The 18,304-nt window shown below is 35.8% G+C and overlaps 1 pseudogene across 1 annotated transcript; it reads right to left on the reverse strand.

Annotated features, from left to right (window-relative positions):
* Positions 1-8,596: 8,596 nt before the first annotated feature.
* On the reverse strand, positions 8,597-16,540 carry LOC105510783 (annotated as a pseudogene). The gene is made up of 2 exons (XR_001001614.1): positions 16,469-16,540; positions 8,597-9,136 (listed from the first exon to the last, which is right to left on the reverse strand). The product of XR_001001614.1 is annotated as a homeobox protein VENTX pseudogene (transcript).
* Between the last annotated feature and the right edge of the window lie 1,764 nt (positions 16,541-18,304).

Below are 18,304 nucleotides of genomic sequence, written 5' to 3' on the forward strand. Positions count from 1 at the left end.
GCATGAGCCATCGCGCCCAGCCCACATGAGTTTGTAAGACTGTTTTTGTAGTATTTTTTCAGTCAATTAACACCACTGTGCTCAAAGAATGTATAGGTTGCCAAGATCCAATAATCTGCATAGAACTCTTTAATTATCTGATGTAATCCATGTTCACAATGTTCATCGTCCAGAAATATAAATGGACCCCATATGCTTTAGAAACTTTCTTCAAATAGTATTATATATCTATTACTCTATCTTTTAAATAAAAGGTTAAGAAGCTTAAAAATGCTCATAATTGTACAATGAATGATGGTAAATTTGAACTATTTCACATGTAGAACGAGGTGAAATACACATGTCCATGTCTTCAAAGATAATACTCTAGAGGAAATATTTACATTCTATGCAAAACAGTGCTTAGATTGCGCTCTTGTTATTTCTTTTAAAATATATTATTTATTTATTTATTTATTTAGAGACAGAGTCTCACTCTGTCACCCAGATTGGAGTGCAGTGGTGCAATCTCAGCTCACCGCAACCTCCACCTCCAGGGTTCAAGCGATTCTCCTGCCTCAGCCTCCTGAGTAGCTGGGATTACAGGCATGCATCACCACTCCAGGCTAATTTTTGTATTTTTCAGTCAAGACGGGATTTCACCATGTTGGCCAGGCTTCCTTATTTATTTATTATTAATTGGTGGAAGGAAGTTTGAGATGTTGGTCAAAGGATACAAAACTTCAGATAGGAAAGATAAGTACAAAAGATATATTGCACAGAATGGTGACTATAGTTCATAACAATGTATTGTATTCTTAAATATTGTTAAGGGAGTAAATTTTAAGTTTTCTCACCCACTGTCCAAAAATAATGAGTATGTGAAGTAATGCATTTGTCAATTAGCTACATTTAATCATTTTACAATGTCTACATATTTCAAAATAACATATTAAACACAATAAATATATACAATTTTATGTCTCAATTAAAATAAATTTAAAACAAAAAGAAAAACAGAGAGAATAATACGAAGAAAAGAGGGAAAGAGAGGTTTTCAATGTTAGCCAACTATTGAGCTACAAGATTTAAAAATTATAAAAATTAAGGTTAACATTTCTCAAAACTTAGTAAAACTTGAGGTAGAAAATATGCCAAACATAATTGAAATAGGTGGAGGAACTTAGATCCCAAAGGATAATAATTAATGCTTAAAAATAAATTTAATCACTCTTTGTAGCTCAAAAAATAAAAGATGCACAACTCACTTTAATCATGCCCTACCTAACTCCTGTGTATATTATGAAGATTAGAGAATTGATGTACATAATGAAGCTTTATCAACTATAAATCACTGTATTTTAGCTATCTAAGTGCACCATTATTTTACTTGCTTTTGGCTGTTCGTAAAATAATTTAAAAGGAAAAACTATAGGAAGTCAGCTGAGCAAAACCCAAATGCATACCTAGAACCTTCATCTGATTCTCCAAACAGTATTTTTTATCAAAACATCTGATAGTTGTTAAGATTATGATGGAAACATGTTAGAGGAGTTGAAAAACCAAACATGAGACCCATAGAAAATTCTGCAAAAGGATGGCCCCTTTTTAATGCTTATTCTGTAATAAACCTAAGTGTAAACTTAATAGAATTCGTATGGCATATTTCCCTACCAGTCTCATCATAGTCAAGCTTCTATTATATGTAAGCATCATCTCATGTTACACATTGTAAACTTTGAATTTATGTGTATGTATGAATATATATACACACACACACACACCAGCGTTAAAAATAATAATGTAGTTGGTACATTGTATGAAGCACAATAACAAGACTCATTTACTGACTACAGATTGGAAGTTATACTTTCAAATAACGAGCATGTGATATATCACCTTATATATGTGCTACTCATACTAAATACTAACTCTTTGGGTAAATAAAACTGATAGCATTTGAGTAGTATCACAGCTGAAAACTTAAAAACAAAAGAAAAGCATTAGAAATGGAGCAAAACATGAGGAAAGTCAGAGACAAAGGCTGTCTAATAACTTTAAGGAGAAGAGTAAAGCCCTGGAAAGTACATCTACGTAAGTTCTTTAATTCTGATTTTACTCACATCAATTTACCTTCTAACCAGTATATATCTTCCCCAGACATTGCCTACAGGGAATGAGAATACAAAACTTAAACAAAGTAGATAACCAAAATAAATTTTCAAGTAAGGCTGGACGCCTGTAATCCCAGCACTTTGGGAGGCAGAGGCGGGCGGATCACCTGAGGCCAGGAAATCAAGACCAACCTGGCAAACTTAGCGAAACCCCGTCTCTACTACAAATATAAAAATTAGATGGGTGTGGTGGCGGGCTCCTGTAGTCCGAGTTACTTGGAAGGCTGAGGCAGGAGAATCGCTTGAATCACTGCGGAGGTTGCAGTGAGCAGATATTGTGGCATTCCAGCCTGGGTGACAGAGCGAGACTCCATCCCGAAAAAAAAAAATAAAAGTAAAAAATAAAATAAATAAATTTTCAAATGAATAAATGGATGATAATTACAACATGAAATTAACTTATTTGAACTTCTTTTTTGCTATATGTCTTTGCTTCTCATTTGTCTATAAATTATAAATTCCCAAATACCAAACATTTCAACACATACTTTTCTTAATTTATAACATACCACTAACTGATTTTCTTGCTTAGACTGTATGTACTTTAAAATTGAATTATGTTTTGCACTCACTTTTAGTGTGTTCACAGTATATATTTATTCTTTGAGTCTCCAAATTAAAATATATCACCAATATCAAATTTGTAATTCTATGTGTCAAATAAGATACAACATCACTAATTCTTTTTTCCTTTAGTGGCTCAGAGAATAGGATGAATTTGTAATTTCTGAGCTTTATCAACTAGAAGTATATGCAGGTGTCCCTCCTTATCTGTGGAAGAGTGGTCCCCCGAAGATACCAAAATCCACCTATGCTCAAGTACCTCATATAAAATGCCATAGTTTTTGCATATAACCTATGCACATCCTCCCATGTTCTTTAAATCACTTCTAAATTTCTTATAATAACTAATGCAGTGGAAATAGTTGCTATACTAAAGTATTTTTAAATTTTTGTTAGTACTTATTGTTGTATTATTGTTTATTTTTACTTTTTAAAATATTTCTCCATTCAAAGTTGGTTTAACTGATATGGGAGCTACAACTATGGACAGCTGACTTATTGATGTTCAAAATTATGGTATCACTTAAACATATATGAAAATCACTTCTTAAAACAGCAAATAGGAAGATAGCAAGAGACATGCTCTGAGCTCCTTGAAATATTTTCACTGGGTGGGGGGTGCTTTCCGCAAATTATTATACTATTGATGTAACTAGAAACATACAGCACATCACTAAAAAGACTGAAATGTTAAGTTTTCATTTCAGATTTCTAAAGCCACTTCAATTTTGTCACAGTGGAAACTCCAATAATGCGAGTTTGAACTTAAGTTTCTTCATGCAGCCTTGGTGACAGAGCAAGACTCTGTCTCACACAAAAAAAAATAAAATAAAAAGGAAAAAGATTAGAAAGCATGCATGCAACATATGAACTACTGCATTTTTTTCCAGAACTACTAACAGTGTACATTTTTTCTAGATATCAACTACAGATATATTCACATCTTTTGAGTTTATATTAGGTGATTCCTAAGGTTTCCGGTAGGTCTGTAACTGTGATATATTAATGCTGGTGAAGAATGAATGAACGAATTCAAGAATACAGCTACTCTGATTTAGAAAACAATAATGATACAGTAATTGTTCTGATACGAAATACAGTTGTTTTTCTGGGAGTGCTTTCTTTTGGACTAAAGAGCTACAGTTCAGATTTTCCAATAGTCTGTAGTTTGTACAGAAGAGTACCTACCTTTTAAAATCAAAATGTAATTAGGTTCCTCAAAAACTAAAAGTAAAACTGCCATATGATCCAGCAATCACAGTTCTAGGTGTATATCCAAATAAATTGAAATCAGTATATTGAAGAGACATCTGTACTCTCTTATTCACTGAAGCATTATTTACAACGGCAAAATTTTGAATTGACTAGAGCGTCTATCAAGGGATGAATGAACAAAGAAAATCTGAGATACATACACAATGGAATACTACTCAGCCTTATAAAAGGAGGATTCTGTCATTTGTGACAACATGGATAAGTCTGTAGGACATTATTCTAGGTGAAAGAAGCCAGGTACAGAAAGACAAATATTCCATTATTTCACTTGTATATAGAATCTAAAAAATGTTGATCTCATAGACGCAGAAATTAGAATGATGCTTACCAAAAGCTAGGGTAGGGTAGCGGGGATGAAATACAGAGTTGATGGTAACTGGTACATAAATTCACACAGATAGGGGAAATAAGTGTTTGAGATCTATAACAGTATGGTGACTATTGTTAAAAATAATGTATTGCATATTTCAAAACTGCTTTAGTACATTTGAAATATTCTCACCATAAAAAATGGTAAGTATATGAAGTGATGGATATGTAGCTTGATTTAATTATTCCACAATGCATACACATATCAAGACACCACATTGTGTTCTATATATACAATTACTGTCAATTAAAATTTTTTTTAATTCAAATGAAATCAGGCTAAATATTTTGCTGCCCTCACCAGATCACCACAGCATATGCAACTCTCAATTTCATTGTGAAAAAATTTGAATGTTTATCTAGAAATATGTATATCCTTTAATACATGTGAATATAAATTTATACTAGAAGCCTTGTTACACATCTAATACTCAATAATTCATGTATCTAACTTTTTAAATTTTCTTTCTTTTTTGAGAGGGGTATATCAGTATGTTGCCCAGTCTGGTCTTGGTCTCCTGGACTCAAAGCAATCCTTGCACCTCAGCCTCCAAGCAGCTGGGATTACAGGTGTGTGACCACTACATCTAGTTTTTAACTTTAAAACTAAAGCACCAGCAATGTCAAACAAAGCCAAGTGAAAAATTATCAGAAATTACTAGTAATAAAGCATGCTCAGAAAGGAAATCTATGTTTTATAGTATTTTTCTGATTATAAGGATTTTTAAAAAACCCTATTTTTTGCAGCCTAATACAGTAACATATCATGTAAAATTTAATTATAGAACATAGGACTTACATTTATTTCAGCAGCAACATGATAAAAATACACTGGTAGTTTATATAAAATAAAACATATACAGGGAAAAATACAGGAAAAAAAATCCTCTTAAGTGGAAAAATACGCATTTGTTGGTGGGAAAAATATTAATTTGGCTGTGAAAGTAGGTTTATCATCAAAGCTAGAGAGAACAATTAAAATAGTTGCAAGAATCTATAGGTTACTTCACCCCTGTGCAGTCTTTTAAAAATGTAATGGGAAATACAGATTCTTCTTGACTTACAATGGGGTCAAGTCTCAATAAGTGTATCTTAAGTTGAAAATATCCTTAAGTCAAATGTATTTAATACACCTAACCTACCAAATATCATAGCTTAGCCTAACCAACTTTAAATATTCTCAGAACACTTACATTAGCCTACATTTGAGCAAAATAATCTAAAAAAAGCCTATTTCATAATTAAATGTTGAATATCTCATGCAATTTATTAAATACTCCACTGAATGTAAAAAACAGAATGTTTGTATGGGTACTCAAAGTACCCGTATGAAGGCACATGACTTTCGATTCATCGAAAAGTCTGAAAAATTTTAAGCCAAACCGTCCTAAGTTAGGGACAACCGGTACATTACCTACATGGTCTTCCTCAAAAATGTCCATTTCCATCTTGCTTTGTTTTGTTGTCTTTCAAAATAATGATCCTTAATAACTACCTATTTGCATTGCACTTATTTTTGTGTTAAAATTGCACTCTTTCTGAGCCATGTAATATTTACATTAGTCAAATTGTTATAAAAAGATTTGTATTTTTGAGTTGTTATTACTTGTAGAATTATTTAAGGAAAAAAAACCTTCAGGTATTTATGTTGACAAGAAATGGATTATAGCTATTATCCAATCCCTTGCAGGTATACTTTGATAAGTACAGATCAATGAAATCAGAGATATTCCCTGATTTCCCTTTGTAGAACTTCAGATGGTATATAATTGCACATTGCTTAGATATTAAAAGGTGAATAATAAAATCATTAGTCCCTTACTAAAAAGTTTGTTATAAATAAATGAATATATATTCACATATATAAGGATATACACACATACACATGTACATTATAGCCACATGTTGTAAGTCATTAGTGAATTCGTGAAACTAATTAGCACAAATGCAGATTCTGAAATTAGGTCATCAATAAAAGAAAAATAGAAACAAAATGGAATTCTACAAACACTGAAAATTTAAGTAAAAATTAATACTGAATTTACAAAAAGAATCTGTTTATGGGGTGCATCAAATGTAACACTGTCACTGGTAAGTATGACAAGGTTTAATTTATATTTTTCAACTCCATCATGATGGTATCATTTGAAATGTCATTTTAATATCACTAATCTTTTTCTTATGTTGCATTGTGAATATACATACACATTGTATATTCTATAGGTACATATTTATATATAAGTATAAAGGTATATAACCATACTGTCATATTGTCATATAGCATGTAGTTTATATGGTAACATAGATATATAAAAGTTAGCTTATATTTCTTAGCACTTGAAACCACTAAGCTCTACTTGTAACTGTAATCAAATTGTAGCTTATTTTAGAAATCAATAGAAATTACTATTTGCTCAAAAATGTTCTGTTGGGCAGTAATAAATTTAAGATCAAGATTGAAAAGGCATTATGAATAGCTTTAAGTCAGAAATTTGAAAAGTTATAGAAAATTAAAACATTAACTGCAAATATGTAAACTATTAAAACAGATTGAAGAATATTACATTTCATAAACTCTGTGTAATAGTGTAACTGCCCAGTGGGTTTACCCTGCCCGCCACCTAGACAGAGCCGATTTATCAGGACAGGGGAATTGCAATAGAGAAAGAGTGATACACACAGAGCTGGCTGGGTGTGTGGGAGACTGGAGTTTTATTATCAGTCATAACAGTCTCCCAGAGCACTTGCGGAGCAGAGTTTTTAAAGACGACCTAATGGGTAGGCGGAGGCCAGTGAGCTGGGAGTGCTAACTGGTCAGGTCAGAGACAAAATCAGAGGGAGTCAAAGCTGTCTTCTTGTGCTGAGTCAGTTCCTGGATGGGGGCCACAAGATTAGAAGAGCCAGTTTAGGGGGGTGCTAGCTGAACCATCAAGTGCAGGGTCTGGAAAATATCTCAAACATTGATTTTTTTTTTTTTTTTTTTTTTTGCGTCGCACTTGTACTTTTATCACGGACGTGCCCCCATCCACATCCACAAATCAGTGCTGTCCAGGCCACACCCAGGAGCCCCTGTCCAACCACTGCCCTCCGAGGGCCTCGCCCAGGCTTCCTTCACACCGTCACCCGCTAGGACACACAGCAGCTCTTCCACTCTTACCTGAGGTGGTATTATAAAAGCACATGCTAGTTGAAAACACTTCCAACAATGCAGAAATGAGCAAGGGGAAAATGGAACTTGCCGTGGACACGGCCACAGCACCATGCGTTTGTTCCTGTTGGGATGCCTAGGTCGGTTTCACAGGTCGCCTCGCAGTCCTGCAGGCTGAACCCGTCTATCTGCGCGCCCTGCGCTGCCTACCTCCTGGGCACTCTGGGGCGACGTGGACGGATGCGCACTTGTCTTAAGTTTCGGTGCGTGCAGTCAGGAGTCTGCATCAGGAACGTTCCGTCCATCGATGAGGGAGAGTCCTCCCGGACGGGGCTTTCGTGCCTCCCATTCTGGGCACTTCCGGAGTTTCTGCAGGAAGTGTTGTCTTTGAGTCACTCTGTTTTGTCCCGAGGCTGCTGCGCGGAGGGGGACAGGTGAGCACATGCTGGAGGGTGGGGACGTGCGGGACGGCTTTAGTCCAGGCAGTCACAGGTCCCGGCTGCCCCGCTTTCCCTGGCCGGAGAAGAGCAGCCCCCAGCAGGCTGCGGGCACAGTTCCGGTTCACGCAAGGCCTAGACCGCACTGCAGGGCCCCAGCACCCCGCCTTAATTTTCACCTTTGTTCCCTCCTGCTTTCCAGCTTTGGAGTCCTTGTTAGGAGGAACTCGAACCACAAGGTTATAAACACGACACCTGCATTCCCTTCCAATCCTTCATGGTTTTGTTTTTTACACACAAAGCTTACAACCTTTACTTTTTCCAACTGGAAAACCAGTTTTTCCAACACATTTTTAAAAACAAATTATCCTTTTATCATATGCTGTAAGCCCTACCCATAACAAGCCCACTTCTGCCTTTGACTCTGTTCACCGACCTTTCATTTACTTCCTAAACCAACTCTTTTGGTAACTTTCAGTGAAGAGGTGGCTTTAACAAATATATTCTCCAGAAATCTCCAGAACCTTTGCGTGGGTCAGGGTGAAAGGTGCCGCCAGGATGTAAGCAGAACAGCTGAGTCCTCCGGGTAGGTGCCAGGTGCCATCTACACAGGCCGCGTGTGTGGGAGACATGGAGTCAGACGCTCTTGCTCAAAATGCAGCCGCTGTCTCTGGCAGAGCACACAGGCCCCCGGGCCCTGTGGACAGGGCTGGTCCCAGCGTATCCACGCCACTTCCTGGGCTTGGGGGGTGGTACACCAGAGGCTGCCCGCAGCAGGAAGCCCACGCAGAGGCCAGGGGCTCTTGTTCCACCTGACAGAGACCCCCAGGAGCCAGGGGGCATCGTCAGAGCCTGGGGCCCTGGCAGGGGAGCCCAAGGGCACAGCAGCTGCAGGCCCTTGGCAAGACCGGAAGACGGTGGCTGGAAGGCCGGGGCGCGTGAAGTGACCCCGAGAAAGGGCTGTTCAGCTGTGAGTCCTGCATTTGCCCTTAGTGTTTCTTCCGGCGGTTTTGAAACCAGGTTTTTATCTGGACCTCTGAGAGCTGCATCTCCCTGGCCAGCCCCTTCTGCTCCAGAGGGCCCAGGTACTGGTGGTGCCAGAAGACGCCCTCCAAGGCGCGGATCTGCTCTGTGCTGAAAGTTGTGTGGACACGGGGCCGCCAGAACAGGATCTTTGCTGCCTCTCTGTCCTGGGCCCCCACCCCAGCCCCTTACTGCTGCCGGGGTGGCTCCTCTCTCCTCTCAAGCACTAATCTTAGAAGCAGTTTAGGGTGGGTCAGAATCTTGTAGCCTCCAGCTGCATGACTCCTAAACCGAAGTTTCTAATCTTGTGGCTAATTTCTTAGTCCTACAAAGAGAGTCTGCTTCTTAGGCAAGAAGGAGGTTTGCTTTGGGAAAGGGCTGTTCTCTTTGTTTTAAACTATAAACTAAGTTCCTCTCAAAGTTCAGCCTATGCCCAGGAATGAACAAGAACAGGTTGGAGGTTAGAAGCAAGATGTAGCTGGTTAGGTTAGATCTCTTTCACCCTCTTGGTCATAATTTTGCAATGATGGCTTCAATGTCATATCAGTGTTCATTTTATTCTCCATTTTATTGTGTATCTACATCTGTACTTTTTTATAATACTCGAGAAAAATCTGCCTCTTTTATTAATTCTTTTCATTTTCTTTTCCACTGACAAGTTTGGTTTTGTTCATCTTCTCTATTGAATCTTGATTCTCTAATTTAGTAATTTATATTCTCATGTTAGTTATTTCTTCTTGCATTTATTTTGTGTTCCTTGTTCAGACAAGCTGAACATTTTGCTCACGATTTTTATCCTTTTATCCTTTACTAATGTAAATATTATATCCATAATTAAAAAAATATACCTGACACCACCTTTGCAAAATTATTGACAGTAAGAGAAGTTTGACACAGTTGATTTCATCTTACTTCTAACCTCCAAGATGTCCTTGGTCACTCCTGGGCATACGCCAAGCTAACTTGGAGAAGAACTTATAGTTTAACTTTAAAGCAAAGATGATAATAGCTCCTCCCAAAACTAAACTGCCTTTGTAAAAGTAATGACAGTCTACAAGGTTATGTGTATGAGGGGGGCCTGAATTCTGCTAAGATGTAGGCAGAGTACACTGATAACCAGCCATTGTTATGGTCACAAGATTTGTGACTTCCTTAATCACTCCTATAGATAACATCACTATTGTAGAACCACAGATTGGCCCTTTGAGAGTCTCTTCAGACTTTTGCATTTCTCATGACCAGTTGACTCCACCCAGCCCTGAAACTCATACCTTAACTGATCCTGTAGCCCCCACCCAGAGGCTGACTCCGCACAGCTTTACTGCTTTCCATACCCCTCTGATTTCATCCCCAACCAATCAACATTCCCCATTCCCTAGTACCCAGCCCACCAAACTGTCCTTGAACAACTTTGAGTAGTAAGTCCATATGCCCCCTTGGTGTCTTCATGTGAATTAAACTCGTTTTCTCAGTGAAGTAATTTTGTCTTTCAGGCAGGCAGGAAAAAACCCTTCAGGCAGTTACATATCCTTTTGCTTTGTTTCAATATGCGGTATTTTCATTGACTTCCATTTTTATGTTATGGGAGAAGTTCATTTGGAGATACATCCAAGTGGATTTAAAAATGTCACAGGTAGGAGAGTAACTTTGTATCTGATACTGACATCTAACTTAAATTGCATTGTGATTTAAGCATATGACCAGTTTCACAATCATACTTTAAGTGTTAAACTTACCTTCTTGTCTAATACATAATCCCTTGTAACACATATTAACTTTACAGTTGTCCCTGTGTATCTGTGGGGGATTGATTATAGGATCTCTGTGTATACCAAAATCTGAGGATACTGAAGTCCCTTATATAAATCTATGGACTTTCTCCCATGTATTTTAAGTCATTTCTAGATTATTTATAATAGCTAATACAATATAAATGTTATATAAATAACTGTTATACCGTATTTTGTTCGCATTACTTTTTATTGTTATTTATTTATTTATTTATTTTTTCCCTGAGATTTTTTATTTGTGGTTGGTTGAATCTACAGATGAGGAACCCAAAGATTTGGGTTCCTCCGGGTTCTTACATGTTAATTATGGCTTAGAAATAGAGTAAGTAGCCAATTTTTCTAATTAACTAGAAAATTTGTTTTCATTTATTATAATTCCTGACATTTAAATTTAATTCTATCTAAATATTTTGCATATTCAATTTGTCCAACTTTTTATATACTTTTTAATCTTGTCTTATTTTGATTTGACTCTTTTTCACGCAGTACAGATTTTTCATTCCAAATTTCCATCACAATTTTAATAATTAGGTAGTCACACTCTAATTATATACTTTTAGTGGTGGTGCTTGAAACTTTATTATACATACCTAAGTCAATAAGGTTAAAATCTAAATTTAAAGTATATAATTATATTTATCTTTCACAGTGCAAAAGCTTTAGAACACTTAAGTTTCAATCACTCTTCACATCTTACATGTTTTTATAGTTCAGTTTAATAAGATAAAATTAACAAGATTTTAATAAGCGTAGTAAGCTTTCTATTTGACGTTGTCTTGTTTCTTTGATTTACCTATATGTATGTAATTTTCTGCTTACTTTTTTTACCTCTGTCCTTCCTTCTGAGATCATTTTTCTTACACATGTGGTCTCAATCTACATCCATGCTCATGATAATTGTGACTCAAATCCAACTAATTAATTTGTTTGTAAACTCTTTCTCTAGGGAAAAATTTAGGATCCACTCTTTATCTTTCAGAATTTTCGTCACTTATTATTTTGGGCATTGGCCAAGGCTAAGCAACTTTGACACACCTTTCTGAGAATTTGTCTTTTATTAGCTTTTATTTTCTTTGCTCTCTTTATTAAGATTTTATTTATTGTGTATTGGATCACATGTTGTTTTCCTCATTTTGTCCTTTTTTTATTTATTTGGTATATATCTTAACTTTTCTAAGCTGTAAATTTTTAAAGTTTAATTTTAGAAATATCTTTAATTTTAAGAGCTTCTTATTTCTTGTTTTTTTTTTAATATATTCTTTCTTGTATTGTGAATGCAATATTTAATTCGATTACAGTTATTTTAAAGTTCTCTTCATCAATATCTTTTTTCTAAGGCAGTGCTTCTTAACCTTGGGGACACTGACACTGTGTTAAGGCATTTCACATGTTATAAAAGGATGGAGGTTTTGGAGATATTTTAATTTCACTAATTTAAGAAAGTTTTTGGAGGGAAAGAAGATAGATATGCAGCATGTATTGATAAGCTGCAGTGGGCATTGAAGAGTATTTGCTTTTTTCACTTCTTGGACTTTTTGAATGATCAGAAATTTTTACCCAGGATTTGCAGTGATCTTTTTAATATCTATGAAAACACATTAATCCCCTACTCATAACCACTTTGACAAATTCCCATTGCATCCTGGTTAAAACAAAACCTTCTCATGATTTCCTACTCAAAATGCGTGATAGTCTCACTCCATTTACCTCTGTAATCTAATCAGTCTTGTCATCATTCTGAAGCAGCTACATTGATCTCAGTTACCTTAGGTAACTAACGTCCACTTAGATTTAGAGATTTACATATGCTGTTCCTTTAGCCAGGGGGAAAAAAAAAATCTAATTGAAGTATTACTTACTCCAGGAGAACTTCTCTAACCACCTCTCTTTCCCCCAGATATTAATTATGTCTGGTCATTATAATTTTTTTTTATTTTGCCTTAGTTTTCTGTCAAAGCACTTTCATATTTTGTAACTATAGCATAGTCATTTTTGTGACTATTGTAAATACTTATTTCTTCTATAATGTTTTACAGTTTTATGAGGGTATGGATCACACATTTTCATTGAAAGCAATATTCTCAGTACCTACATGAAATGCCTAGCACAGCCTAGGCAGTAACTGTATACTTAACAATGAGTTAATGACACTCAAATAATGCTATATGTATTTTTTTATATATATTTTTTTCTTTTATTATTATTATTATTATACTTTAAGTTCTAGGGTACATGTGCATAACGTGCAGGTTTGTTACTTATGTATACTTGTGCCATGTTGGTGTGCTGCACCCATCAACTCGTCAGCACCCATCAACTCGTCATTTACATCAGGTATAACTCCCAATGAAATCCCTACCCCCTCACCCCTCCCCATAATAGGCCCCAGTGTGTGATGTTCCCCTTCCTGAGTCCAAGTGATCTCATTGTTCAGTTCCCAACTATGAGCGAGAACATGTGGTGTTTGGTTTTCTGTTCTTGTGATAGTTTGCTAAGAATCATGGTTTCCAGCTGCATCCATGTCCTTACAAAGGACACAAACTCATCCTTTTTTATGGCTGCATAGTATTCCATGGTGTGTATGTGCCACCTTTTCTTAATCCAGTCTGTCACTGATGGACATTTGGGTTGATTCCAAGTCTTTGCTATTGTGAATAGTGCTGCAATAAACATACGTGTGCATGTGTCTTTGTAGCAGCATGATTTATGATCCTTTGGGTATATACCCATTAATGGGATGGCTGGGTCATATGGTACATCTAGTTCTAGATCCTTGAGGAATCGCCATACTCTTTTCCATAATGGTTGAACTAGTTTACAATCCCACCAACAGTGTAAAAGTGTTCCTATTTCTCCACATCCTCTCCAGCACCTATTGTTTCCTGACTTTTTAATGATTGCCATTCTAACTGGTGTGAGATGGTATCTCATTGTGGTTTTGATTTGCATTTCTCTGATAGCCAGTGATGATGAGCATTTTTTCATGTGTCTGTTGGCTATATGAATGTCTTCTTTTGAGAAATGTCTGTTCATATCCTTTGCCCACTTGTTGATGGGGTTGTTTGTTTTTTTCTTGTAAATTTGTTTGAGTTCTTTGTAGATTCTGGATATTAGCCCTTTGTCAGATGAGTAGATTGCAAAAATTTTCTCCCATTTTGTAGGTTGCCTGTTCACTCTGATGGTAGTTTCTTTTGCTGTGCAGAAGCTCTTTAGTTTAATGAGATCCCATTTGTCAATTTTGGCTTTTGCTGCCGTTGCTTTTGGTGTTTTAGACATGAAGTCCTTGCCCATGCCTATGTCCTGAATGGTACTACCTAGGTTTTCTTCTAGGGTTTTTATGGTATTAGATCTAACATTTAAGTCTCTAATCCATCTTGAATTAATTTTCGTATAGGGAGTAAGGAAAGGATCCAGTTTCAGCTTTCTACTTATAGCTAGCCAATTTTCCCAGCACCATTTATTAAATAGGGAATCCTTTCCCCATTTCTTGTTTCTCTCAGGTTTGTCAAAGATCAGATGGCTGTAGATGTGTGGTATTATTTCTGAGGACTCTGTTCTGTTCCATTGGTCTATATCTCTGTTTTGGTACCAGTACCATGCTGTTTTGGTTACTGTAGCCTTGTAGTATAGTTAGAAGTCAAGTAGCGTGATGCCTCCAGCTTTGTTCTTTTGACTTAGGATTGTCTTGGCAATGCGGGCTCTTTTTTGGTTCCATATGAACTTTAAAGCCGTTTTTTCCAATTCTGTGAAGAAACTCATTGGTAGCTTGATGGGGATGGCATTGAATCTATAAATAACCTTGGGCTATATGTATTTTTAATGTTGATAAGTACAATTGTGATGACCCCTCTTTTTAATATATAAGTTTGTGGTTATATAAAGTTATAAAGTTTAATCACTAAATAGAAGATTATTATATATAATAAAGACTAAGAATATCTTGTAATATGTGTACATATATACGTGTGTGTGTATGTGTGTGTATATATATATATATATCTGTGTGTGTATGTTTGAGAGTTTTTCCTTTTAATTTTGAAATGACCAAAAATCTTCCTATTTTAAACATTATGCAAAACCTTATAACTCATTGGATTACAAGGTTTTTTGGTTTCTCAATTCTATCTCCCTCTCCTCTCTCCAGACACACACAAACACACACACTCACACACAGAGTTCTGTGATCCTGTTTTCCTTTCACAATGCTACTTTTGTTGCACATGGAATATTCTATCTCTTGTATGTACTATTATCAACAAAAATCTCAGAGAATTATGGTCTTGAAACCCTATTTTGTCATGAGTTGTTCAATAATTAAACCTGCAGAGTATCTTTTTGGAACTATTAAGAGAAAGATGTTTCCATATTTATCACCAAATAACAAAGCTCATAGACAGGCATACTGTCTATGCAAATAGTAACCAAAAATTGCTTACTATTTGAAAAGAACTATGTGCTGTTCCTTAGTACAGTAAATTTCTATTAGGTTTGAAAAGCCAAAATAAGCGCTTTACCAAAGTCTTTGTTAACCTGTCTTAGTAAATTGATACTTTAACTCTAGATTATGGGAAAATACAACTCCATAAAGATCTTTAGTAATGCTCATATAAGAATAGCTTCTCCAGGCCGAGAAGGGTGACTCACACTTGTAATCCTAGCACCTGGGTAAGCTAAGCAGGGTAGATTGCTGAAGCTCAGACCAGTTTCAGACCAGCCTGGGCAATACGATGAAACCTCCTCTCTACAAAAAATACAAAAAAATTAGTAGGGCCTGGTGACCTACACCTGTAGGCCCAGCTACTCAGGAGGCTGAGGTGGGAGGATTGCTTGAGTCTGAGAGGTTGAGACTGCACCCTAGCCTGGGCAACAGAGTGAGAGCCTGTCTCACAAAAAAAAAAAAAAAAAAGGAAAAAAGAAAGAAAAAAGAAAGATTCTCCAAATTTTCCTTAAATCTCTACTACATTTCTTTGCTATTATTATAAAAATGTGGCAGGATACTATTTTATTATTATCATCAATCGTTACCCCTCTGTAATTGCTTCTGCCTCTTGATTTTTCAGTACCTTTCTATTGTGGGAAAATAGTATAATGTTGAAAAATTAGACCTTCCTTGCCTCAAAGGCAAGTAATTTAATTCATAATTCTTTTCACATAAACATTTTACTGTTGTCCAAGTGTTTAAGTGTTTAATGGGCCCTAAGTTTATGTATATGCGTATGTAAGTAAAAATTTCTGGAGATTAGTGGATACTTGGCATTCTTATTAGCATTTGTTTGTATCTGTTAGGTAACTACCTAAGAAACTAGTTAATTTACACAGTTGTCATTGATGAACACCAGATTTAAACCCAAGATGATCTATGTATAAAATGCTTACTCTTATACTGCGGAGTATACTCTTTAATATATGGTTAATTCAATTGATACTGACCACCTTGGACTCACAATATCTCTTAAGGATATTTCTTTGAAATAAAATACTATATTAAGTATTCCATTATATTACATACATAAAATATTGCAGAAATCAAAATGGGTGGTATGACAATAATAGTTAGAAATCTGTCATTTAGATCTGCCCATGGTAATCCTATATGGTTCATAGGCTAATACCTAAAGACAAATCCAACTCAAGTAAGGCATTGAATTATTGCACAAAAATAGATTTTTTCTTATGGGGAAAATATGCTGATGCTGATGGAATGCATACCTGTTTAATGTAAAAATTTGCCTTTTCTGTCACATTTTGAGAAAAATCCTGGTGTTTGTGTGCCACCATCATAATGGCCTCACTTTAGAACAATGATGTTTTTTGCCCTCAGATATATTTATTCCATTACTGTCATTTGGAATCAGCCCAGAGATAGAATAAGTTGCCAAAAGCACATCTGAAAGGTAAGCTCTCTGAGAGAAGGGATCTTTTTATTCTTAATAATGACTTCACTAACCTCTTACCTCCCAGGGTCAAGTACCGAAGTGGAATAAAGTTTTACGAAACAAAAATTTTTGATTCAATAAATGACTACAATAATATCATCTCTAAAACTGAACTAGTTTATGGTTAAAAGGTGCATTTAAAAAAATATAACTGTTTTATCCTCTTCTAAAATAGTAGTCAAATTTCAAATTTCTTTATTTGCTCAAGCCCTTGTAAGTCTTGTAATAAATCACTAGATTAAAAACTCCTTTTATAAACTCAAACAATTCAAGAAGGAACAAACTAATAGTATCATTAAAAAGTGGGCAAAGGACATGAACAGACACTTCTCAAAAGAAGATACAGAAGTTGCCAAAAAACATGAAAAAATGTTCAACATCCCCAATCATTAGAGAAATGCAAGTTAAAATCACAATAAGATACTATATCAGAGCAGTCAAAATGACTATGATTAAAAAGTCAAAGAACAATAGATATTGCCAAGAATAAGGAGAAAAGGGAAAATGTATTCTGTTGGTGGGACTGTACATTAGTAAAACCTCTATGGAAAACAGTATGGAGATGTCTCAAAAAACTGTAATGAAAACTATCAGTCAACCCAGCAATCCCACTACTAGTATCTACCCAAAAAAGGAAATTGTTTTAGCAAAAAGACACCTGCAGGGCCGGGCACAGTTGCTCTGACCTGTAAGCCCAGCCCTCAGGGAGGCCAGGGTGGGAAGATCACTTGAACCACAGAGTTTTGAGGCCATAGTAAGCTATGATTACACCACTATATATCTAGCCTGAGAGACAGGGCAACATTGTGTCTCTTTAACCAGAGAGAGACACCTACGCACATGTGTTTATTGCAGAATTATTCACAATAGCAAAGTCATGAAATTCAGCCGAAATATCCATCAACAGATGACTGGATAAAGAAAATGTGGCTTATATACATCACGGGATACTACACAGCCATAAGAAGAATGAAATCATGCCTTTTGCAGCAACATGGATGGAGGTGGATGCCATTATCCTAAGTGAAGTAACTCAAACAAATTCAAATACTTCATATTCTCACTTGTAAGTGGCAACCTAACATTGGGTACACATGGACATACAGAGGGAAATAATAGACAATAGAGACTACAAAAGCGGGGAGTGTGCGAGGGTAGTGAGAGCTGAAAAATTACTTTCGTTACAATATTCACTATTCAGGTGCACTAAAAGCCCAGATTTCACCACTACACAACACATCCATGTAACAAACAGCACATGTAGCCCCTGAATCTATGAAAACAAAAAATAAAAATTCTTATTATAAAATGTTGGCATAGTATTTGTATATACCATAAAATGAGTTAGCTACATGTTTGTAGATTGATTAAATAATTGTTCTGGAGTCATTCGTAATTGTTCACAAAGAGAAATCAGTGCCTCAGATTGTTTATTATAAATGAGGATAACAACAGTGTTTATTTCATAATGTTATTATTAAGATTCATTAACACATGTTAAGTTGTCAAGCATGTAAAAGAGAACCTGACATACATATAAAGTAACTATTAACTATGAAGAGGAGAAGGATGATGATGATGATGATATAGAAATGAATCACAATTTGGC

The sequence above is a fragment of the Colobus angolensis genome, unplaced genomic scaffold (assembly GCF_000951035.1).
Source record: "Colobus angolensis palliatus isolate OR3802 unplaced genomic scaffold, Cang.pa_1.0 Scaffold191, whole genome shotgun sequence".
Taxonomy (NCBI): Eukaryota; Metazoa; Chordata; class Mammalia; order Primates; family Cercopithecidae; genus Colobus; species Colobus angolensis.